The 25,182-nt window shown below is 45.3% G+C and overlaps 1 long non-coding RNA gene across 1 annotated transcript in view; it reads right to left on the minus strand.

Moving 5' to 3' along the window:
• LOC144680317 (uncharacterized) overlaps positions 1 to 24,101 on the minus strand; it is a 28,677-nt gene extending 4,576 nt beyond the window's left edge. The window contains exons 1-3 of the long non-coding RNA XR_013576534.1: positions 23,635 to 24,101; positions 22,243 to 22,407; positions 10,932 to 11,088 (exon numbers count right to left, since the gene is read on the minus strand). This is a non-coding gene — a long non-coding RNA (uncharacterized LOC144680317). The remainder of the gene's footprint in view (positions 1 to 10,931; positions 11,089 to 22,242; positions 22,408 to 23,634) is intronic.
• Positions 24,102 to 25,182: the final 1,081 nt, after the last annotated feature.

A 25,182-nucleotide genomic window follows, 5' to 3' on the forward strand; every position in this document is an offset into this window, starting at 1 on the left:
ATCCCAAAGATGAAAGAAGATAGAAAAGGCAGTGTGGCAATGTGGATACGACCATCAACACCGTAAAGATCAGTGGTAAAATATTAAACTCAGGCAAGAAGTAGAGATCCTGAGGAAACAAGCCTCAGACAGGGAAGCGGTAGTTAACTGATGAAGGAACTTGAGGAGTTAGAGACAGAAAGGACCATAGAACAGTCAGAGCATGAACAGACCATGAGCTATTATCAGGGCCAGGTCTGTAAGGTAGAGGAAGAGAGATGCGAGTATCAGAGGTTATATTACAGGCTCAGGACTTGAAGGCTAAGTGTGAGGGTATGAAGGTGGATTTGGTAAAGGAACAGAACAGGGACAAGGTGCCTTTTGAAGTAGAGAGATCGTTTAATAAACAAGTCCGGACACTGCTCACTGAGTGCCTGGAGAAGGAGGTACAGAAGTTATGTTCATTCAAGAATGGAAGGAGCAGAAAAAGCTAAGAGCTGGTTTTGGTTAGAACAGTTTATTGTGCTGAGAAATGTGGCAAAGTTTTTTAGGAGTCAGAGAATGTAAGATGCAGAGCACGGAGGGGAATTGGGAACATAAAAGGGAAAATGGGCAGGCAGCAGGTACTGATCCCTGCTCAGATGAGAAGAGATGAACTCCTTGTCAGAGACCATGGTGCAGCTGTTTGCATAAGATTGAGATATAAGAGAAACTTTGGGGTCATGGAAAATGGTTAGAAGAAAGTAAGAAATTGAGTTGAAATGCCCACAGTATAGTTAAAATGTTGTGTGAATGGTAAAAGAAACCTTGTGTGTACATAAGTAGATTCAGTTTCTGTCTGTGTGTTTTAATAGGGTATCTTGTTTGAATTTGTGTATCTATGCTTCAGTGCCTGTCAATGAGTGGATGTTGGACGGGTTAAAGCCAAGTGTGTTGTATACTTGTGCTGAGTGAGAGAGAGAGTGGGTCTTTGTCTCTTTGATTTCTCTGTGTGACTGTAAGCCAGTGTCTGTATCACTTAAAAGTTGCTTAACCGCTTGTGGTCTGTTTTCATATGTGGTTTTCAAACAGTTGGTTGTTTATTGTGGGTTAAAGTTGTAATATTGTGAGAGAATGTGTGTGTGATAAAGATTTTGCGTGGATGAGCACGTTTTAAAATTTCTCCTGAAATTGTGATATAAATGGGAGGTGTAATTAGTGAAGTAACATTGTCAATGTTTGAAACTGCAGTCATGATTACTGGCCAGAATCATGATTCCAGGGTATTTTGATAAATTTGTGGGAATTTTAATCTGGATACGAATTCACACATGTGAGAGCGAAGGTAGTTTTAATGTTTGGTAGGGTTGATTGAAATCTGAGATATTTGAAGTGATCATGGCTAATCCTAATTGGATTGGTCTTGGATTAGAAACTTGTTACAAAGTTTAAGGATTTGGGAATTTTCTCCCTAGAACAGGGAACATTTTGAGATTGGATACTGCTAATTGGAACTTGAGTTCAGACTGCCAAAAGTAGGGGAAGTAAAAAAGAGAGCTTGGAATTTTAAACAATTGGAAGAGTAATTTAAAATACTGTCTGAGGGAAATGTTAAGAAATCTAAGCAAGCGTGTAAAAGATATCATGAGAATTCAAAATGTAGAAACAGCTTTTGTTTTTCTTAAATTTATTTGTATTGGGCATTACAACATTTTTAAGTTTCTCAATTGTCAGGTATGTTTGGACAAATTAACTAGTTTTGCCCTGAGCAAAATTGATCTTTTGTGCTTTTCTTACAGGCAAACTGCAAGTAACAAGATCTGCAGTAGCTTTGACAAAATAGTCATGGACTAAAGACTTTTTTTTAAAAAGGAAAACTCAGAGGAATTTAGCCTTAACCCATTCAGGCCATTGGTTATTTCCCAACCAAAGTGCTTGAGAATGGGAAATCTGATGTAAACGCATTGACCAATGAGTGTCAGACTTTTCAAAACCAGTAAGTTTGGGCACAAGAATTTGGAATTGATGAATTAATTTTAATTCATATGGTTTGGTACATTTTGAGGGAAAGTTATCTGAAATTCAAAGGGATTCTAGGGAAACAAAAAGGCATACACAGACCATCTGGGTGGTCTCTACAAATATTAAAAGGGGTTTCTTTTGAGGAAGAATTGAATTAAATATTACAAGAAATCTGTCTGCCCAACAAGACTGTTGTTTGGATTTAGGACAATTTTGAGATGTGAAAAGCACAGAAATTGCAAGACCCCCGAGTGGGAAACCACAAGATGGATACAGATGTAGGGAGAGCTGGAGGATCTTTTAATACCGTGCTCGATATAATTTCACTGATATTGAGTGAGGTGATCTGCAGGTCGGGAGTGCCATACCGAAAGGGGTATCAATCTAAGATGATATTATTCAGAGATCACATTCAAGTTACAATGGATAAGCTGTTTCAGCCCAGAGAGATCAGTGATATTAGGGATGGATTTTGGCACTGACATTCCGATCCATCCCTGGATCTGGATTGATCCTCATTTTTTGTTATTGTGCAATTCATTATTGTATTATATTTACTGTGTGATTTGAAAAGACGTAGATGTAAGAAAGCCAGATGTCTGTATGATTATATGCAACTGCAAAGAAAGAGAAGGAATGTTGTAAAATGGGTAACTGCTTAGATAAATATGTACGTAACTTAGTTAGGTATGGGGGAAGAAACACTTACAGTCACCCATGGTTGACATAAAACATGTGACCGAGCAGTAGTCTCTCATTTTGGGTATGATACCCAAAACTGGTAAAAGAGGTGGAGCTTTCACAAAAACATTATTATACTCTCCAACAGGAGACTAGTAAAATGGGAGATGAGATCAGGGAGATAGTGATCCCATCTTGATGGGATATTGGTCTCAAGATCGAAGCCCCCCCTTGGATTTGAATTGTATCACAAGTATTATTAATTATACAGTTAGTTATGGTGTTATATCTACTTATACTATCATGTAAATTAAAACATAAGGCAAAACAGGCGAAATTAGAACAGTTATTTAAATGAGGATTCGGGTTGATGGGTTTAAATGTATAAATTCTGTAAAAAATGTGAGGTTTGGCTGGGGCCTGCAATACCTCATCACAGCAGAAGATTCATCAGCAGTAATATCTCATTTAAGGTATAAAAGAGACATTAAAAGGGGGAGATGTAGGATCGAAATCCCTTCCAACTGGGAAATTTATGGAACATAATTTCAAACCGACAGACATGTTTTGACCTCATGATTGGAACTATAACTTTCAAAAAGCTAAGCTGCAGTCAGCAGTACAGGGCTGGGCAGCAAGGGGTTAATTCAGACATTTAGTGAAAACACAGTGACCCATCAGAAGGGTTTGGACATTGACCAACATGATCAAGAAGTCTGATTACCCAATGCAATGGCACAAAGGACGTATCATCAATACAATACGCTCAAGGAATTATTCAACTGCCACAGACAATAGTACTGGAATAGGGTCATTCAAACTCTCATTAACTTTGGAGCCAGGTGCTGTTATTGTGCTGTTAATGTGCCACCTCAAACAACAGAAGAATTGCTCATACAATGAGAACTAATAATATTTGTCTGGATACATCTTCCATGGAAAACCCTGTATTGTTTCTACCAGCAGGAGCTGATGACATTTGTCTGGACTTTGCGTGCAATCAACTTAATGGACAATGGAACAACAGGAAATATGTTTTGACATGGCTGACTTAAATTATTATCTGGGCAGATCTGAGCATCTGGGCTGCAATCAGAAAAAGGGTCAAGTTTGGTCACCTTGACTCAGGCCTACCATCAATACCAGACAGTCCAGCTGCATTGGGGATTGTAAGTTTCAGCCATATCATAGTGGTATTGGTCTGAGGGTTTTGTGAAGGTATGGGGTGAAAACTTGATGTTTTCTGCCGGTACCTTGTAACTTGTTTCAGCCATATCTTGGTGGCATTGGTCTGAGGGTTTTTTTCTTAAGATTTCAGGACAGGACATGGTGTTTTGCCTGTGTTTTTATAAGTTTTAGCTGAGTCGTGGTGACTTTGCGTCGGGTACTGGGACTGGGTTGTTTTAAACTTTGGGTTTTGTACTGTGGGGTTGTGGGTGATTCAATAAAACAATTGTGAATCATCAGAAGAAACTTGTCTCGCTGGTCATTCAGCTCAAGCCATACATTTGTGAATCTGGTGTCATGAACCTGAGTGTGGGAAGGGTTTCTGAGGGGAAAAGGGAACCCCTACACATGCTATCTCCATATTTCTTAATTCCATTAGCATTCAAATGTCTAATCATCTCTGACTTGAATATATTTAATGACTGAGCATCCACAGCCCTCTGGGATAGAGAATTCCAAAGATCCATTATATTTTGAGTGAATGAATTTTTCTTCAACTCATGTCCTAAACGGTTTAAATGGCCCTGATACTGAGACAATGACTCCTAGATCTAACACCAGCCAGGGGAAAACATACTCCCAGCATTTACCTGAGAAACCACTTCAGACTTTTAAATATTTCAATGAGGTTTTTTCAATTCCAGGGAATAAAGGTCCATTCTATCAACATCTTCCCACTGCTCAATCCCCTCATGCCAGGAATCTGTTTAATGAGACTAATTGCGGTGGCGGGTAGTCTTGGCAGCGCCTAACCTGCTGGCCAGAACGGCGGGAACTCGTGCACAAGTCCGTGCTTGGAAGGTCATTAATTCTTCACAGGCGTGTTTCGGTCCGAATCACCTGGTGGGTCAGGAGTGATTCGTCCGCCTGCCATCAGGTGGCGGGTTCAAAGATCTGGGCACTATATTTAAAGGCCATTCAGACACATAATCTCACTCTCTCCAGCTCTCCAGAGAAGTTTTGCAGCCAGGAGAAGAAGGTCAAGAGCCTCAAAAAGAAGGCAGCACCCTGCTTCACCCACCAGGCCTTGATCAGAGGACCACAGGCGCACAGGCAAGCGCTCTATCCCAGGGATGGCTGCAGGAAGTGCAGCAGCCTCACCTCTCCATCATGGGAGTCTGTCGCAGAGCAGGTCAGTGCTGCTGGCAACTGCGCCCGAAATGTCATCCAATGCAGGAAGAGGATGAATGATCTCATTCGCTCTGTCAGGGTAAGCCATTCTTCAACTCCCTCCAATATCAGACTCTCATTCCGGCATCATGCACTCAAACGGCCACTCTCTTCAGGGATCTCACACAACCATTAGCGGGGGACATATATCAACACTCATTCTCTCACCAGGACTTTCACATCACCACCATCCCATTTCCACTCACGCTCACACTCCATCCTCTGGCCCTTCTGGGGAGGGCTCACCACACACAGGGGACATACGTCTTACCCAGCCTCTGCTACATCCCTTCTGATCATATGCCTTTCTTTCTTCTTCACACAGGCCAAGCTGGCGCACAACAGGCGCGAGAGATCACAGACTGGGGGAAGGACGGCCAACATCATTGCCATCACTGAGTTTGAGGAGGCTGCAGCTGAGCTGACTGGAGGGGAAAGGGTTCGCTCCTGTGGGGAAGGGGAGATCAGCCTCTCCCAGCAATCTAGTACGGATCACAGCTCCATCATTTCATCAAATCCTGACATTCACAGTGAGTCACTTGCAGTCTTATCTAGCTCATGCTCATTAACTGCAACTCTATTTTCTATTTTCTAGGCACCAGCTGATCGAGGCCCCCAAGCCAGTCCAGCAACAGTGCGAGCCCCAGACAATGTCCTAAGAGGAAGCTCCAGAAGAACCATCACAGAGCTCACATGCTCCCTCTACCAGCTTAAAGACACACACGTTGATGGGGCATAGCTGCAGATTAGGCTTGGGCTACTTTCTGGAGAACACCTCACTGACACGTCCCCATAACAGTCACAGGCAGGGACAGCCTAGGTCTCTGGCACTCGGAGGGCTGCTGGAGACCAGCCACCCGCTCAGTCCAAGTCAGATGATGAGCCTCTGGAAGCGGCCGCCAAATCAATACTGGAAATGCAATGACAGGCGGCGGAATATCAGGCAGAGATTTGACACTCAGCAGACTAGAGCAAATGATGGAGGAGTCGGTCTGCGTTCTATCTGATCTCGGGCTCCAACATGCAAGTGCCTTGAGGTCACCTTGGGAAGGCTGGCAACCATCAAGGAAATGTTGGTCCAGCAGGTCTTGCTGGATTTGAGCTCGGCCCTGCACTCAATGGCCACACATCCTGGTGGCCGCCATCAAGATGTAAGCAACATGGGGACGAGGCACCTTGACCTCCCTATGGATGCACCATCTCCTTCTGGTGTCAGGGCAGGGCCCATGGGTGCCCAAAGAGAGGATGAGTGTCAGCCTGACACCCCAGGGGCCTCCTCTCAGGACACTCCAAGGGTGTGTAGCCGCTCACAGCCCCTCTGCCTGTGACCCCATCCACTCCAGTTTCTCAGGCCATCAAGAGCGCTTCTGCCCGTGAGCAGAAGACCCTTATCAGGCTGCGGCCCTCCAGGCCTTGGGCCACTAGAGGACATCCACCAAGATCATCAGACATAAGGACGTAGCAGTCAGAGGTTGCCTCCGCTTCAGTTGTGGATGTCGGGGTTACACTCAGGCATGGCGGTAGGGTTAGGAAATGTATGAAAATTTGATGTTACTTTTGGGTCACAGGTGTGCTATACATGTAATGAAATTGCACTTTTATGAATACATTTGATGGCTATGTGAATGTTTTTGGCAACTGAATGTGTTGTGATTTTGTACATTGGAATTGGAAGGTTTAGCCTTCTTCCCACTCAGTGATAATGTCCCACTGTGAGATTCACATTCCAGTACGTCAACATCAGTTGTATTGGTCTCCACACCCTTGGATGAAGTCAGGGAAGTGTGTTTAAATCTTTATTGGAAGTGTGTGATGTAAGCATTCCTAACCCTTCTTCCTCAAGGGCACTGAGTGAGGGCAGCTCATCAGCATTGATAATCTAGCGGCATCTGTGTCTCCTCAGTGGTAGCAGCAGAAGAAAAGACATACACGGGAGGAGGAGATCCCTAGGCATGTCCACATCTCAGTCGCAGCAGTGTTTGCATCATTAGATGGCAGCAAAGGTTTCAAGTCTTCTCTCGCATCGTTCTTGTTCCTAAGTGGACTCTCAGTTCCCAGAGTGAGCTCACTCACAGGGCCCCATGGACCAAAGCACAGATCATGGCTTGGCAATTCATGACGCCAGAACCCTAAGTGTGAATGTAGACTCATTCTTGCTGCAAGTGGATGGACATCCCCTGAGATGAAAGAAAATGGCATCGAGGGCTAGGACAGATGTGGCCATGTGCCCTCACTTAATTTTACTCTTCCTGGGACCTGTCAGCCATTAATGTATCATGGGCACGTCTCCCACGTCTTCCTTCCTCCATGGCATGATGACGTTCATACTGACCCTCAGCAGCCTCCTGAGGTTCCTAGGCCCCTGGATCATCATCCTCTGAGCTCTCATCCTCCTCCAGTTCAGTCTCTGGCAAAGGTTCATCTCTTTGCATTGCCAGATCGTGAAGGGTGCAACACATTGCAATGATGTGGGAAACCCTACCGGGAGTGTATTGGAGTGAGCCACCTGAGTGGTTCAGGCACCTGAAGCGCATCTTCAGAAGCCCTATGGTCTACTCCATAAGGAAGCATGTGGACTTGTAAGCAGCTCTCCTCTCCTCGGAATGACTCTGAGGGTGACATATTAGTGCCACCGGACTGCATTTCAGTGGGTACCCCTTAACCTCAAGCAGCCAGCTCTGCAGACATAATGGCCCCTCAAAAATCTCAGGCACCTGGGAGTGACTCAGGATGTAGGAGTCATGGCAACTCCCAGGCTACCGTGAACAAACGTGCAATAGTGCTTCCAGTGATCACACACTAATTGTACATAGATGGAATGATAGCCCTTGTGGTTTATAAATATTAGGGCCTGCTGCCATGGAGCCCGTTGTTATAGAGTTGATCTTCAGACATTTTTTCTTAGTGGAAACATTTAACCTCATTTGCAAGACAGCAGCAGCAACTATACATGTGCATCAAACTCCATAACTAAAGAAGGAATTCCTCCTAGAGGTTGCCTGTGCTGCTAACTGATTGGTTTACACAGATCATGTGATCTCACAACACTGGATTATTCTTAAAGCTACAGTCCTACATTTATCAGAACTTTAATTACTACACTCATCCCCCTTTAACTTTTCTGTACATTGTGTATTTACAGGGATATTTATCTCATGACATTACAATATTTACATGAAATCATGAAATTACAAGTTCAGTCTTTCAAGTGGTTCCCTGATCCGTGTGGAACGTTGTAGCTCCACGACTTCCAATTCTTTTGCAGGAACCGCATTCGCTGGAACTGCATGAATGTCAGGTACCTCATTAGGCACAGGCAGTTCAGTGTCGTTCACTCCGACACAGACATCAGGCAGGTCTGCCCTTGACTGAGCATATTCAACAGGAATCACAGGTTCAGCAATGGTTACAGGTGGAACATCATTTTGTTGGGGTATCTCCCTTGTTCTTAAATGATCCACATGCCTACGGGTGATCCGGCCCTCCACTTCCACATGGTACGACATTGGTCTGGCCATGGAGCTCCCTTTACCAGGTAACCACTTTGGTCCTCCACCGAAATTCTTTACATATACTGCTCCTCCAAGAGTAAATTGTCGCTCACAACTATGCAAATCATGAGTCACTTTTTGGTTCCCTTGGCTTTTCTCCACCTTCCCCTCCAAATTGGGAATTATCCGGCTTAGTCTTGTTTGAAGACGGTACCTCATCAGTAATCCTACAGGTGTTGCTCCTGTGATAGTGTGGAGGGTTGCTCTGTAGTGAAATAGAACACAAGAAAGTTTGTTGTCCAATGAATCACCTGGCAACTTCTTCATTCCCGCTTTAAAAGTTTGTATTCCTCTTTCCACCACTCTGTTTGATGATGGATGGTACGGTGCAGTCTTCACGTGGTTGATACCGTTGAGGCTGATAAATTGTTGTAACTCAGTGCTCGTAAATGCAGTTCCATTATCTGAGACGATTACCTCGGGCAATCCATGGACGGTGAAGCTTTTGCTTGGTTTTTCTATAGTAGCACCCGATGTTGGCGACTTTACCTCATAAATGTCTAACCACTTGGAATGAGCACCTATAATCAGTAGAAACATGGTTCCAAGAAAAGGACCAAAGTAATCTATGTGCAATCTCACCCAGGGTCTACCATGGTTGTAATGGGGCTGCCACCGGCAACTTTTATAGCTGTTGACACTGACACAGTGTTTTACCACATTTTCAATATCGTCGTCCATCCCCTGGTATCAAAGATAACTCCGTGCTGTCATCTTCATTTGGGAGATCCCTGGATGGACACTTTGTAGCTGTTACTGGAAGTGGTTCCCTTTCTTGTGCAGGAGCTACTCCCCATGCACCCCATAATAGAATACCATCTTGACTGCTCATCATGTGTCTTCAGTTGAAAAACGGCTTCAATTCAGCAGAGAATGGTTCCTGGGACCAACCATGTAACACTTGGTCTCTCACTCGAGACAGGACTGGATCACGATTCATCCAGTTTCTTATCTGCCTGGCACCGACTGGTGAGGAATCTAGAAAATTCATCACAAATACGAGCTCCTGTGCAATTGGAATATGTTCATCATTCTCTTACAAAGGAAGGTGACTTAGGGCATTGGTATTTACAATATGAATCCCTGGTCTATGTACAAAGGTGTATTCATGTGCTGCCAAAATTAGGGCCTCTCTTTGTATTCTTGCAGAAGCTGTGGGAGGTATAGCCGTTTCCTCGCTAAACAGACCCAAAAGTGGTTTGTGGTCTGATAATATTGTGAAATGTCACCCGTGCACGTATTGGTGGAATTTTTTTACGCCAGAGATAATCGACAGACCTTCCTTGTCGATCTGACAATATCATTTCTCAGCTATGGTAAGTGCCCTGGATACATAGCCTATCGACCTCTCTGTGCCATCGCCCATTTTGTGAGATAGTACCGCTCCCACTTCATAGGGGAATGTATTGCAGGGTAGCACCAATTCCTTCATCTGGTCATAATGTACTAAAAAATTTGAAGAGTGTAAGAGCTGTTTTACTTACATGAAGGCTTCTTTTTGGGGTGCCTCCCAAGACCAATGTTTTTTTTTTCTTAGCAGTGAATGTAGAGGGGCTAGAACTGTGGATAAATTTGGTAGAAATCGCCCACAATAATTTATCATCCCTAAAAATGATTAAAGTTCAGAGGTGTTCTTGGGTGCAGGTGCCTCTCTTATTGCTTTAACATTCTCTTCAACCAGGTGTAACCCTTGGGCATCTACCTGGTGGCCCAAATAAATGACTTATTTGTTTGAAAAGTGCATTTTGACTTCTTCAGGTACACACCTGCTTCTAAAAATCAATTCAGGACTTCCTCTAGGTTAGCCAAGTGTTCCTTTTCTGTGAATCCAGTTATCAGTACATTGATATATATATATATATATATATATATATATACACTCCTGTGTATATTTGTTAACCCTTTTTGGGTATTTATGGTTACAAATACCCAGGAGGCGTCATCTAGCTCCATTGCTGATATGCATGACGCATGTCAAGCTTTGTATACGTTGTCCCTCCTGCTAGTTTGGCGTATAGGTCTTCAGTCTTGGGAATAGGGTGCGCCAACGTCAGTCGCTTTGGACCTCCCTGCTCACCATTGATGGACGGGCACCTAGCTGGGATACTGGGTGCCCAATCCATCTCCCACATGGACACTGACCAGCTGAGGTAATTGCCGGTGCTGAGGTCATTGCACCCAAATGAGACAGAAATATACATCATGGTGGCCTCGCCTTTCGATTATCAATGGGGATTCCAGGTTCGAGGCTCACATCAATATAGACAACACTGGAATGGTATCAACAATCAACATTCTCACCTCAGTGCACTGTACTCTTACCTTCCTCTGGCACCCCAACCTCACTGCAGCTGCTTAACCGAGGTGCATGGTGCCTCTCCAACTCCAGGGGCTCCTGCTTGTATCATGTGAGGATGAGCAGGCGAGGGGATCCCCCGCTGGTCTGTGACCTCTCATCATTGTTACAGGATGTTTTCTGCTGAAAGGACAGAGCAGCATTGATTAATCCACCCTCTACCTGCAGCACTATTGCAGCCTGGCCAACTGAGGAACACCTTGCAGGGCTCAACCAGTTCATGACCCTGGACCCGCAAGGCACTCATTCCAAGCAGCCAGGGCTCACCCCCTTGACCAGCTCCTGCCTCATTGACATTTGGCACTCACACTCTAGCACCTCTGAGGTCCACAGGATGATGGACAGCTCTTAACTGTTTTGCAAAATGACCCATGCCAACCTGGTACTCACCCTTCCCGATCGCAGCAGATCATTGAAGCGCTTCCGCTTCATGTGCACCTCAACAGTTCGTGGTTCCTGACCCTGGAGGCCACCTCCTCCCAGGCCTTTTTGGTGAAATGGAGGGGACCTCCTCCTCCCGTCCCTGGGGACAAGGGTTTCTATCCTCATTTCCACCTCCTCCAGGAGGACCACGAGGCACTCGTCGGAGAAACGTGGAGCCGACTGCCCCGCTGGCCTGCCCTCCCGTCCCGTCTGCTGTGTCCAGCTGCTACAGTTTCCATTGACAAAACTCCTGTGTCCTTCGGTGGCAGCCTTTCAGAGGCTGCCGAGGTCGCATTTGAACCGGCCACTGGGTTGCAATTGGACCCAGCGGACATCATGCCCCCGCCCCCCCTGCGCGCTCATTCCTAGGCCGCATATCACGCTGGACGGGCCTTAATTGGCCCGCTCGTGTAAAACAGCGGAGCACTGCCAATCGCAGACAACCATCGGTTTCCCAATTGCCCCCACCGATCCCACTGCCAAGGGTAAAATTCTGCCCATTATTTCCATGTTGCTGAAAGTTATTTTTTAATTTAGTTGCTAAGCTGTTTCCTCTCAAGTTTCAGTTAGCAGGGGCTGCCTCCCGCTTCACAGCGGAATCCCAGCTTTTCAAGCCACTTTCAGCTGACTGTTCCTGCCTGACAAGTCACTTGAAATGCTTGTGAATCCCTTACAGCACTTTCCATCACCAGAACTATTTCTAATGCTTTCTTAAAATCAAGATTCACTTCAGCAAGCAATCTTTGCTGAATAGTGTCTTCCTACACGCCACATACTAAGTGACCTCTGAGCATGACATTCAGAGTTTCATCGAAATCACAATATTCTGTTAGTTTTTTAATTTTGCCACGTAGGTAGCAAGTGTCTCCCCCGGGGCTCTATTCCGTGAATTGAACCTGAACCTTTGCATTGTGGCTAAGGGCTTGGGTTGAAAATGTCCCTTAACAAGATCTGCTAATTCACTGAAAGTCTTCGAATCTGGGGCACCGGGGGCCATCAGGCTTCGAATTAAACTGTAGATCTTGCTCCCCACAGATGCTCAGGAGAATCACTTTCCACTTTTCCTCCCCTGTGATTTCAGTTGGCTTGAGATAAGAACACAAGGCATTCTATATATTGAGGCCAATCATCTGAGGCTGGCTCAAAGTGATCGATTCTGCCAAACTGTGGAATTTTGGATGAGTATATCTGTTTTTATTTTTGATGAACTTAGATACTAACAGTCGCTGGGTGAGGTGCAGCACTGAATCTGATTTATCCTCATTGCCAGTTTGTTATACAGTTGATCTTCAGACAACTTTTCTTAGTGGAAACATTTAACTTTATTTACAAGACAGCAGCAGCAACTACACATGCATCAAACTCCATAACTAAAGAAGAACTCCCTTCTAGAGGTTCCCCATGCTGCTAATTGATTGGTTTACACAGACCATGTGATCTTACAACACAGGATTATTCTTAAAGCTACAATCCCATGTTTATCAGAACTATAATTACTACACCCGTATAGCCACATGGGTGCAGCCTATTGCACCCTGCACTCTTGGGAAGCCTGAGATAGCAGCCAAGCCAGTGAATCTTGCAGCCTGACTATCTTCATCCAGAGCAAACCTGACATAATGATGGGCCTTCCTGTAAAGGGCATCTATGACCTGCTTTATGCATTAGTGTTTTTCAGACTGAGAGATGCCGCACAGGTTCCATGTTGATCCTTGGAAAGTAACAGAGGCCAAGAAATTTAGCGCTGTGGTCAGCTTCAAAGCCACTAGCCTCCAACTCCACGTGGTGTCAGGTCTTCATGAGGAATGTGGCATACGTGATGTACTAGAGCTCGGGACAAACGCAGACATGCACGGCATTGTCCCTCACCCATTTGTAGATAGGAGAGTCTTCTACAATAAACTCTAAATCTGGCGAGTCGCCCCCATTGTCTGGGTCTCTCCCCCTGACCCTCCTGTTCATGGTCTGGCTCCGCTTGACCAAGTCCCTCCTGCTGGAGCTGCACACAGAGTCACCTCTCCCTCCTTCACCTCCTCCATTGCATTAGGACCCTGAGAAAGCAGCATTGAGCCCTGGATCCATATGTGCTTTTGTCTTTTTTCTGAAAGGAAACATTGAAGACATTAATGATTCAAGGGGCAAAAAAGTGAAGCTCAGAAGATGAAACATTTGGAAACTGTAAGCGTCCATGATTTTTCTTGACCTACTTGCATGGTGGCTGATACTGCCTTGTCCCTGAGACACTAGCACACATATTGAGGTGACCAAGATGGTATCACAGATATGTGGTATGTGTGAGATGCTAAGGTTTAATTGAGTGACCCAACCTAGCTCTGTGCACCAATCTCTGATGTGGCATATTAATGACCAATCAGTTGCTCATGTTCAATGAGTGGATGCCCTTTGACCCGTTAGGACTTTCAAATCTGGTGAACATGTGACAGGCCTTCATTGATGGAATGCCATATATGATCCAGCTGTGTTTCCCTCAGTATTGGCCGCATTCCCAAATTCTAAATTCCTATGTGTTACCCTTGAGATGCAGTGGCTGTGATGTGAAGTTACTGAGTTCTGAGTAGCCCTTTAACCGTGCTAATGAAGCCATTGGCTTTCAGTGGCTTTCATCGCAAGGAGGTCTTCCTCCCTTCTTTCTAAGCAGACTCCTGTTCACTCACTCCTGTGGCAACTGGAGGTTAGAGGGTAACCCAGAAAGGCCCACTCATGTTCGCCTTTCCCCCTCACTGCCATTCTACAGCCTTCCCTCCCCATTGCCACTCTCATGTTCATCAACTCCATCCTCGCCTCACAGCCCACCCCCGTTTGAGGAGCTAGCTTCTGAAAGTGGAGGCCTGCATGAGTACCCCAGCACAGAGCTGTTCTTCGGGACAATGTAGGCAAAGAGCAGGAGCAGAGCAGCCCTACAGCCCCAGCAGTGTGATGTTCATCGCAACAAGACCGGCGCAGTGCTATGGCAGGCAGGCTATATATGTTGTACCCACCTTGAATTTATGAGTGAACTGAGGTCCGAATTGTGCATGCCACCCCTTTTCAAATGTGTTTGAGGCCGATGTGATTTCCCGCTGGTGTGACGCAAGATTGGAAGGCCTGACAAGATTCCAACAAGCAGCTGTTTTAATGAGCATTCATGAGACATTAATGAATGTAAATGGCGTTCACGCCGCTAGTCTGCGGGATAACCAACCCACCATAAACCCACCATTGGGAGAATTGCAAACTCTTTTTATGCCGGCGGATTTTTGACTTTTTGCCTGCCACTGGATTCTCTGCTCCCGCCCGCCACGAAACCCGCCGCGGGCTGGATGGGAAAATTCCATCCATTGAATCTTTATTGAGCTCCCTCTAAGGCAAATATATCCTTCATTAGATAAGAAGACCAAAACTCTACACAGAACTTCAGGTGTGACCTTATCAAGGCCTGATACAATTAAAGTAAAAGTTCTTCAGTCAAATACTCGAATCCTTTGTAAGAATGGCTAACATACTATTTGCTCTCCTCATTGCGTCCTGTACCAGTGTGTGCTAACTTTCTCTCCTATCTTCTCTCATGCCCTCTCCAAGCTCATCTTTTCCATGAGAACTGCCTCCTACTCTCTTGCCCTATTCCAACTAAACTGCTGACCACACAACCTCCTTCCTAACCCCCATGTAAGCTAATATATTTAATGGTTCTCTCTTCTCAGGTCCTCTACCCCTCCCCTTCAAATCTGCCATCCCTCTGCTCAAAAAAAAACAACGCTTGACCCTTCCATCCTTGCAAATTACCGCACTATTTCAAACGTCTCTTTTCTATCTTAAGTCCTTGAACATGATGTCATCTCCCAAATCCATGCCCACCTTTCCAAGATCTCCATGTTTGAATCTCTCCAATCAAGGATCCACCCGCCAGCAAAACAAAGCTTATCAAAGTCACAAAAACACCTTATGTGACTGTGACAAAGGTAAACTATCCCTCCTCATCCTGTCTACTTGAACCATCTGCAGACTTTGACATGGTTAGCCACATCGCCCTCTTCAAACATCTCTCCATTATTATCCAGCTGGGTGGGGCTGCATCCGCCTCTTTCCATTTTTATCTATTCAGTATTAGCCAGAGAATCAACTGCAATTGTTTCTCTTTCCACTACTGCACAGTTACCTCTGATGTCCCCCAAGGATCTATCCTTGACCCGTTCTTATTTCTTATCTACATGCTCCTCTTCAGCAACATCATGCAACCATTCCTTGACCTCTGTTCTTTGCTTCCTGCCAACGGATCAGCAATATAGCATATGCAAATTACAAAGAAATTATATTTTAATCACGTTTTGGCAAACCATATTGGTGCTCCAACAATGACGCCTATCAAAAAGAGTAGATTCAAATTAAAACCTACAGGAAGACAGCAGGACCTCAATAGATTAGTCCCAGGGTGATTTGAAATGCCTTCCTAGATTCTGCTGCATGGGCACGATTAAACCTCTGCTTTCTTCTCCCTTGTTTCATTGAGCAATCAATTCTGCATATTCACCATTCTCTGTATGACGTAAACAAATCAAAACTGCCTTCCAAAACTATAGTTATATCCCCAGTGATTCAACATTTAACATATCTGGGAAAATCAACTGTTCGTAAAAACAGAGCAATTAATTGATGCCCAAGTATCCCCTTGTCCCTGTGTTTCAGCTACTATTGTTGTCAGATTTTAATTCTCTATGACACTTTTCATATCACAAACTTGTTTTCCACATCTGCTTCAGTTTATTGTAAAAGTTCTAAGAAACCTTTGGTCATGCTTCATGATGTTGATAGGTAGCCATGCATTCTGGATCCAATATACTCTCATCAAATAATAAATTCCCTGATTAGCAGGTCAAGATGATCCGTTTTCTTAAAACATGCTTTGTATGCTGAAGAAATCTGAGGTATAAGTTTTGTTATTTAACCACTCATGGTAATAAAACCTGAGCTGCTGGCAAAGGTCAAGTGGCTCATTTCCAGTTATTAAGATGATCCATGTGTCATTAATTGGATGGTTTAGTGCATTACTAACAGCAATATTTTAGCATTTTGGGGTATTGCTATGAAACTATTATATCTAAAAATTTAAGTATCTATTGTTTTTATAGATATTTAAGGGGCATTCAATGCTGTGGAGCCGACCAAAAGCAGATATCAAGATCATAGCAATTGTGAGCTATTTTATATTGAGCACAAGAAAAATAAACATTTTTTTTTCTTAAAGTTTATGATGTTGGTGTAAAGCAAAAAATAATATTTAATCTTTAAAATATTTGCATTTCATTTACAGAAAGGTACAGGTAACAAAGTGGTTACTTATCCTGAAGTCTGGGGTTAGACTGTTTACTTTTATATATGCCAGAATCATTCTTAAAAAGGATTTGGTTCAAATGCTGCATTAGAATCATTTTTGAGCTTTTTCAAAATCACTTTTTTTAAGCAAAGCAATTTCTCATAGGACTGAATTTAACCCCTTTCTTTGCCTTAAATATTGGTACATCTTCCTGTTTGAATAGGTATATTGTGTTAAAATTGTAAGTAGCAAGGAACATTTTCATTAGCAGTCTTTAGACCACATCCAGGATAGAATTTTACAGTCCGCTGCTGGCGGGTTTGCAGGCAGGGGCACCCATAAAATTCCTCGGGTAGCCTTCCCGCTGCCTACCTGCCTGGTCTGAATTGTCTGAAATTTTACAGAGACGGTGGGTGTGGCCTGGGGCAGCCCGCCTGTCCTTGCCCCAGTTGAGGCCCTTAAGTGGCCAATTAATGGCTGCAATTCTGAAGCCGGCATGAGGAAGACTGGGACAGGAGGATGCCCGACAGGTTACTCTGCTTGGGCCTTGGATGGCAAAGAGGGGGCTGCCTCTGTCACAAGCCTCTTTTCTCGAGTCGGACCCCCCTGTGCACACGTTATACCCCCCAGCCTTTCCAATTTGCATGCCCCCCAAACTCCCACCCCAACCCCAGGGCCTCCCTCCCTAGTCCCAGCTCCCACACCTAACTAATCCTGGGGTTCCCGGCACTTAGACTCATGGGGCTGCATGGAGTATCAGCACTGACAGGCAACTTTCTGAGGTGTGTCTTTCTCCTGAGTGGGGGGCAGAAATCCTGCCTCCAACCAATTAACCTTCTGGAGAGTTAACTGGCTGAGGCTGCTGACATTGTGGGAATGTGCTGCCCTGGCTTTTCTGAGGGTGGGAGCAAGACACCCCACCATTCAATAAACGATACTGAGAGGGTGGAAGAACACTGATTGGTTGGCAAGTCAACTTTGATTGGTTGAGGTGTTGCCTTGGAGAATGCACCAGGGAACTATTGTCCACCCTGCTTTTAATTCAAAATAGACACAATGCGTGGACATGTTTCATTTGCCTGTGTATGAATGTAGCTTTTAGCAAGTGTAAGTGGGCCACTTTGTGAATTCGACTGATAATCTTAAATTTGTTGTTAGTGTAATTCTTAGCACACTCGGAATTTTCAGCAAGTGCTGAATTGTGGAATCACATCTAATGTTAGACATTATGTTCTGAGCTTTTCAAGTAGGGGCTGGATGAGTACGGTAAGTATTCTACCTATTGTGAACAGCCGGAGGGAAGTGCTATTTGAAATGATCCACCAGTCATTGAGATCTATGACCTAGATACCTGGCATGGAATGGCACTGAAGTGCATATACCGCATAACTCATTTGTGCGGTAGGCAGAATATTATTTTTTATTGGTGGGAGCATTCTGCAGTGGAAAATACCAATTCATGTTCCTTCTACATAGTAGCAGTGTAAAATGGTAAGCTTCACCTGTTGCTCAAATTTTTGAGATAGCTTATCCTTAGAGGGTAATTTAAGATAGACTGGGCACGTGTGTCCTCTGCAGGAAAAAGGAACTTGTCCTGGCATTGTACCTTTTTTGAATTAAACAGAAGTATGGGGGGCAACAGTTCCCTGATGCATTCTCCATGACAACACTTTAATTAAAGCTGACTTGCCAGCCGATCAGCAACATTTTCTCATACAGTATGATTTGTTACTCCCTTTGACATCTGGCATTCTTGCATCTGTCCTGATGAGTGTAAGACAAAAAGCTTTGAAAGTGTAAAACTTTTTCAGCAATTCACAAGTTCTGTACTACCAAGTGATTATAAAGATAAAAGACTTAGGGCGGAATCGTCCCAGATTTGCACTAAGTGCGGTAGCGGGCAGGTAAAATTACCCATTGGCCGCGATGGCGGGTTTTCATCCATATCGTCCCAAACCTGCCGCATTATTTATACATTTCTGGGAAACACGCCATTTCCATGGCAGGTGGGCTCTCATTCGCCCGCCACACCATTACCTCGTTGCTTCATCACGCCAGACACCATATTTAAAATCCAGCTACACATACACATCTCAGTGCTTCCAGCCCACAACTACTGCAGGGAAGATGCCCACGAAAGGAAAAAAGACTGCAGCCTCCAGGTTTCACGGTGTGCCACTGGAATGCCATTTGGACACTGTGGAGGCCCGTCATGACGTCCTCTACAGCTGCTCTGGCCGCAGGATGGCAATCACCAATCCAGCATGGCAGGCGGTGGCATCGGTGGTCAGCACCAATGCCTGCAAAAGATGACAGCCACCCAGTGCCTCTACAGGATGGATGGTCTCATCTGTCCTGTCAGGGTAAGTCACTCATCACTCTCAACTCACACTCACAAACCCATCACACATCCACAGGGATCTCACACCTAAAGGGACAACACCACTAACTCTCACACACACCCTCACATCTCCATCAGGCTCATACCCTATGGAGCTCACATCCTCATTCTGTCCATGGCGCCGCTCACCACACAAACATTCCTCGTAGTGTCATGTGTCCTGCTCACACTCTCTCCATCTGTTCCCATGCAGGGGAAACCAACTCACAGGAGCAGGGAGAGATCCCAAATGTAGGGGTGGAGTGGCCCACATTAGGCCTTTCGCTCACTTTGAGGAGCGTGCCATCGTGCTGACTGGTGAAGATGTGGACCCTGTCTGCAGCAACAATGAGGTCGGCAGCGAACACCCACATGAGGATCCTGCGCCACATCATCCCTCCCTCAACGCAAATGTGAGTGCTCTCTCTCCTGCATTTTACTCTGCTGCCATGCACTAATTATCTCTACTTTGGTTCACAGGGAGTTCTGCCAAGTGACCGACACCCTCAGCCAGCCAGTCCTTCAACTCCATCCAAATGCAGCCAAGAGGACACCTCCTCCAGTGAAGAGGTGGAAATAAGCAGCCCGGAAGACCCATCACAGCACTTACCCACACCCTCCACCAGCACAGTGACATACACCTGGATGGGACCTAGATCTAGAGCAGACTCAGGTTCACAATCTGGTGGTCACCACATGGACACGTGTCTGCACCAGGAGGAGGCAGATTCAGAACTTGGAGGACTGCTGGGGAAGAGGTATCTGTGAGGTCTGAGTCAGATGACGAGCCTCTGGATTTGGTCTTCCAACTCATCCTGGAGAGTCAGCAGAAGGCGGGGGAACATCACCCAGAGCTGTTGAAAGCCCTCAGCAGAGTGGCATGCAAGTCGGAGGAGTACGACTGCCTGCTCTGATGCAGTGGTGCCCACATGTGGGTGCATGGAGGGCTCCTTGGGAGGATAGCCATGGAGACCCTGGACCAGCAGAATGCAGAGATGCGCGCAGACCTGCACTCCATTGTGGTAGCCATGGGTGAGTTCCTGCAGTAGCTACGTGAGAGGGACATGGGGCACCTCAGCGCCCCTCCAGGTGCTCCTTTCCCTCAAGGAGTCAGGCCAGCGCTCGGGCCCCTGAGGGGAGGAGGAGTGACACTGGACACGCCTGGCTCATCCACTCAGGTATCTCCGAGGCTCTCCTCTCCCTCTGAGCCCCCTTTGCCTGTGACCCCCTCAACCTCACCCTCTGTCACTGCAGAGGGAGCAGCCGGCCCACAAGTGATTCTGGAGGGAGAAGTGTGTGTGGCAGGGCCTTTCAGAGCTCGTGCAAACACTCTCACAAGCACATGGATCCTTCACGTTTCACACTCATCTCAATATCCTGAGCATTTTCAATGCTGCCTGCTGGGGTTCGCTTTCAGTTGTCCATCTGAGCTGAGCTGCATCTCCACCCACCCACTGACCACACTCCCGTACAGCACCTGTTCCCGTCCAACACGTCTCTCATTTCATTTTTGATTTAGACAGCATGGCCTGGATTTGCTTTTTCGTCAGCTGTCCCATCTTTTCACCTCCCCCAATCACACATTTCCTTTCCCCCATCACAGTTGACCCCCCACTGCCGGCATCACCTTCCACCTCCCCTCCGTTATCTACCAGCCACAACCGCTTTCCTTTGGAGATGTCCAGGTGAATGTGCATGTTCCCTTCTTTCCAAAAAATCCCACCCCATCCATATTAACCACCCCCCCGACCTCCTCCTTCGCATCCCCAGAGACCGTGTCAGCCCCCAGGCAACCACCAACCACCCTCACCATCCCTTCTATCGCTATCGTCAAACCCTCAACCACCCACCCTATTGCCTTACTCTGCCCACGGTCATTCTCACCCTTCCTCCATACCATGTCCACCCTCAGTTCGCTCCCCAGGACATGGGCCTATCCGACCCTTCCCGTGCACGTTCACATGCATATCCCGCCCTTCGCAAACCTACCACACTTTGCCCCCCTTCCCCCATTTGCACCCCTTCCCCATTTGCACCCCTTCCCCCATTTGCAACCCTTGAACACCTTCGCCCATTTTCACACACCTTCCTCCATTCGCACCCCATGCCCTTTTCGCACCCCTTTGCCTCCAGAACCATTTCCCCCCTAGAACACCTTCCCCACCCTCCCAGAACCCTCCCCCATGGTCCTCCCACCAACCCACCAACCTCAGGCTCCCCCCCTGCCTTCCTGACCCCTTCCTCCATCCTTACCTCTCCCAGCACCATTAGTCCCTCCTCCATCCTGACTTCTTCCTCCAGCCTTACCTCTTTCTCCAGCCTTACTTCTTCCTCCTGCCTTACTCCTACCCCCTTCCTGACTCCTTCCTCCACTCTTACTTCTTCCTCCACCCCTTCCTGCCCCCAGAGACCCTCTCCCTCCGCGCCCTTTCCGCACTCCTTCCTTTACACCTTCCACCCTCCTTACACCTACATCCCCAGTTGCCGTCTTCTCCCCCGTTACCCACTCCTCCCCCGTTCTCCCTCCACCCCAACCTCACCCCCTGACACCTTGATTTCCCCCTCCCAACCTCAACATCCCCCAACACCTGTTCCTCTCCCAGCCGATCCTAGACCTTCCTCTCCGTTGTGAGCATCAATGATCACTAGCCAACTTCTGTGCACTGCTTTGCAGCAGAGCCATGTCCATGAGAATCCACCCAGCATGCCATGCGCATTACTCCAGTGTGCCTTTGGTGTCGGACTCCAGCACCTTCTGCTGTTTGGATGTCCATGATGTGAGAAGTCCTGACTACTGCATGTCACACTTGTCAAGACGTGTTCTACACCGGCATGTTTTCCAGCAACGTGGGCAGACAATCCACCTGGGGGGACAATTCCAAGTGGCAGGCCTAATAATGGTATGCTGATGTAGTACAATGAGGTCCCCAACATCCGATAGCGGAGAACGTGGCCAGCCATTGGTGGGCTGAGTGGACGATCGCAAACTGGTTTCACGCCACTGTGAAACCGATTGCGCCATATTGTCCGCTCACGCCACTGAGCACGCCCGACGCCAGCAGGCATGGAAAATCCCAGCCTGAGTAAAACTGGAATGTGTAAAGACCATTCAGTTAATGCAACCATCTTGATTTCATACAGGAAAATATTAAATGGCACCTACCCAATTATCTTTACACTCCTTAAGCAGTTTTCCCTGTAAACTGCTTGGCCACAGAGCAGCCCAAAATTTCCTGACAGGCCGCGTTCAAGTCGGTCCCCTTATGGTACCCTTAAGTCAGTGGCTGCACAAAAAAATTTAAAGGGCCAACACACTTGGTTGAATCAGCTACACACTATAAAAGAAAAGGTTACAATTTTCTTAAGTCTCAGCTTTTTCCACAAAACTTAGTGAATATCTTACACTTAGTCATCCTCCTCACGATATCTATCAGATTTATTAGTATTTTGAATAGGTGCATTAATGAAGTGCAAATATTCCCATTGGAATTATTTTCATTCTACTATTTTAAAAGTGTAGCACCTGTTCAGAAACATAAGAACCTACCTTACTGCACTATTGTTCTATATTCAGTACTGAGTTTTGTGCTGTTAGCTTTTATGAAACTGATAGGTTGTTCCTTTCAATTTGCCAGATCGGCATGTGTATAAACATGGATAGATAAATTGTCCATTCAGAGTGTACTTGTACACTCCACTTTTTAATAACATTAATGACTTATCTTTTGCCAAGGTAAGTTGTTAGGAGACTGGATTTAAATTGTTTTCTGCTGGGTTCCATGTCATAAACATTAGCATGATCTCACAGGCGGGGACCTGTATGCTGGCTGGTCCATGCCATTGCTAATGTTATTTTGAGTTCCTTTGAGGGCTGGAGATGTAGGCTCTGAGTCCTCAATGTCACCTAGTTCTATGTGAATGGTCTTATTTGGGACAGGACATTTAGGAAACTCCCAGGAAGGCAATTATAGGAACCCTGTCTATTTTTGATCCTTCAAGTAATGTCTGCCAAAATAACAGTAAAAGTGCACTGGAAGGGCCAAGGATTTTGGCCCAATTTTCCCACATGGACATTTCAAGTAGTAAACAGGTTGGAAGATTCAGGGGTTGCATAATGATCAATGCTCTTCCATTGATGCTAGTTTTGGCTTTCATTTCTTGAGTACTTCAATGCTGCAATAACCTCATTTAGGACAAAACTGTTGTTATATCCATTTATTACTGACTCTCATAACAACATGTGAGACTTTAGCTTTCAAGGACATCAGTTCCAATATGGAAATATGTTTGGACATTGCTAAAAGGACAGATTCTGCTGAACAATCATTTTGTTTGAAAGCAATGACTAGTTGTGCCAATGTACCATTAAATTAAAGAATAGAACTCCATCTACTGCCAGTTTCCATGAAAGAAAAATAAGACCTATCTTGCCAGAAATTTCACATCAATAGGGGTTGTTTGTTTTGTAAGCATGATACAAACACCTTTTCATTTTACAGCTACACTACAAATTTCAGGAAAAAAATTCTTTGTTTGATTTCTGAAAAATTCTCACCTTTTGCTCTATAGTCGTTTTCTTTTGTCATACATTTGGCATCAGACCATCCATTTCTGCTAATCTGTGTTTTCAGTTTTCTGATTCTAAGGAATACCACAAAGAATTAATACCTAGAATTATGTCTATAAGCTGCTACAAAATAATAAGAACTTGGGGAATTAACTGTCCACAAGCATTTTTCAATGATCTACATTAATGAAATAACTATTGCTGTCCAAGTCTTGTTTTATTTCCCACATTTTTATAGCTTTATTTAATGTCTTTCAGTTTCCTCTCCCACTGCCACTCAGCATTTTCCAAGTCAGAAATGAGTCAAGTGTCTGCTCACGACTCTTGTCAACTTCATTCTTGTTATAGAATCGAATAACTTTTTTTTGCATGGATAAGTATACTGCCCTCATTGAGGATGTCTCTGTTCAAGAACCAAAGTGTGTTCAGGAAGTCACAATGAGGTGATAGATACATGGTTTAACATTTGTAGTATTATGATCACTGATCTGCCTTGTTCATTTTTTTTAGTCTTTCACTTTAAATTAAACTATTGCGTATATTGACAGATTTAATCAGGGTTCCTGGAAACTACATTACATTTCCCTTTCCCCAGGTCCATGGAATTACCTAAGGGTCCTCTCTGAAATAACAGAACCAGAAGTACAATTGCAGCATTTAAAGGATGGAACATCAAATGCCCCATATCTCTGCCCTTATCAAAGGCCCAGATAGATACTTGTTGGCAAAGCAGAACCCACTGATGGAGCATTGGAGAGGATATTTCAGATGATGGTGAGATTCTATAGACAAGAGAGGTGCAGTTGACTGCATTCAGGCTAATGATAGTGCACACTGTCAATGTTCATGGTAATAAGTCCACAGAAAGTATAAAAGTATAAATGTATATTACAATTTTTTTGACCAATTCACAGAGTGGGTAAAATTAATGCCACTAATAGTGGTGAACCCTGCTGAGACTGTAGGAAGAAGGGGAGAGCACCTCCATGCCAAGTCCCACTCGAAGAACAAGGCAGACTCCAACAATGCAATGGGGAGCTATAAAGAAGGGCACCCCCTCCCACTAACCTGGGAACTTGCTGGGAGGCCACCAAGAATCATCTGGCAATCTCCCCAAGTAGTGGCAGGCCTTCCTGAAATTGATAAAATGTTCGCTGGTTCAGGAGGTGGCCTTAATTGGGAACTCAATTGGCGCAACTGGCCGCCCAATGGATGGAAGCTCTGCTGAGGTTCCTGCCACTGGTAAAGTGCCATTGGGCTTCCACAAGTTTCACCAATATGTTATTAGCCCTCCTGTTTCCCAATGCACCTCCTCTGTTACAGCACACCATACTATGGCAAGCAGGTGCTCCCATGTGCTGCAGTATTTCACTGCCCTATCCCATCCTATATTTACACATATTGCTATTAATCATATTATCTTCTATATATGAAATATATTTAGGTTCCTAGTGGTTTTCATGTGTGATACTCTGAAGTTTATTTGAACTTTGTTAACGATAAAACAAATCTTCAGAACAGAAAGTACAGCGATAT

This window comes from Cetorhinus maximus, chromosome 5, assembly GCF_964194155.1.
Source record: "Cetorhinus maximus chromosome 5, sCetMax3.hap1.1, whole genome shotgun sequence".
Classification (NCBI taxonomy): domain Eukaryota; kingdom Metazoa; phylum Chordata; class Chondrichthyes; order Lamniformes; family Cetorhinidae; genus Cetorhinus; species Cetorhinus maximus.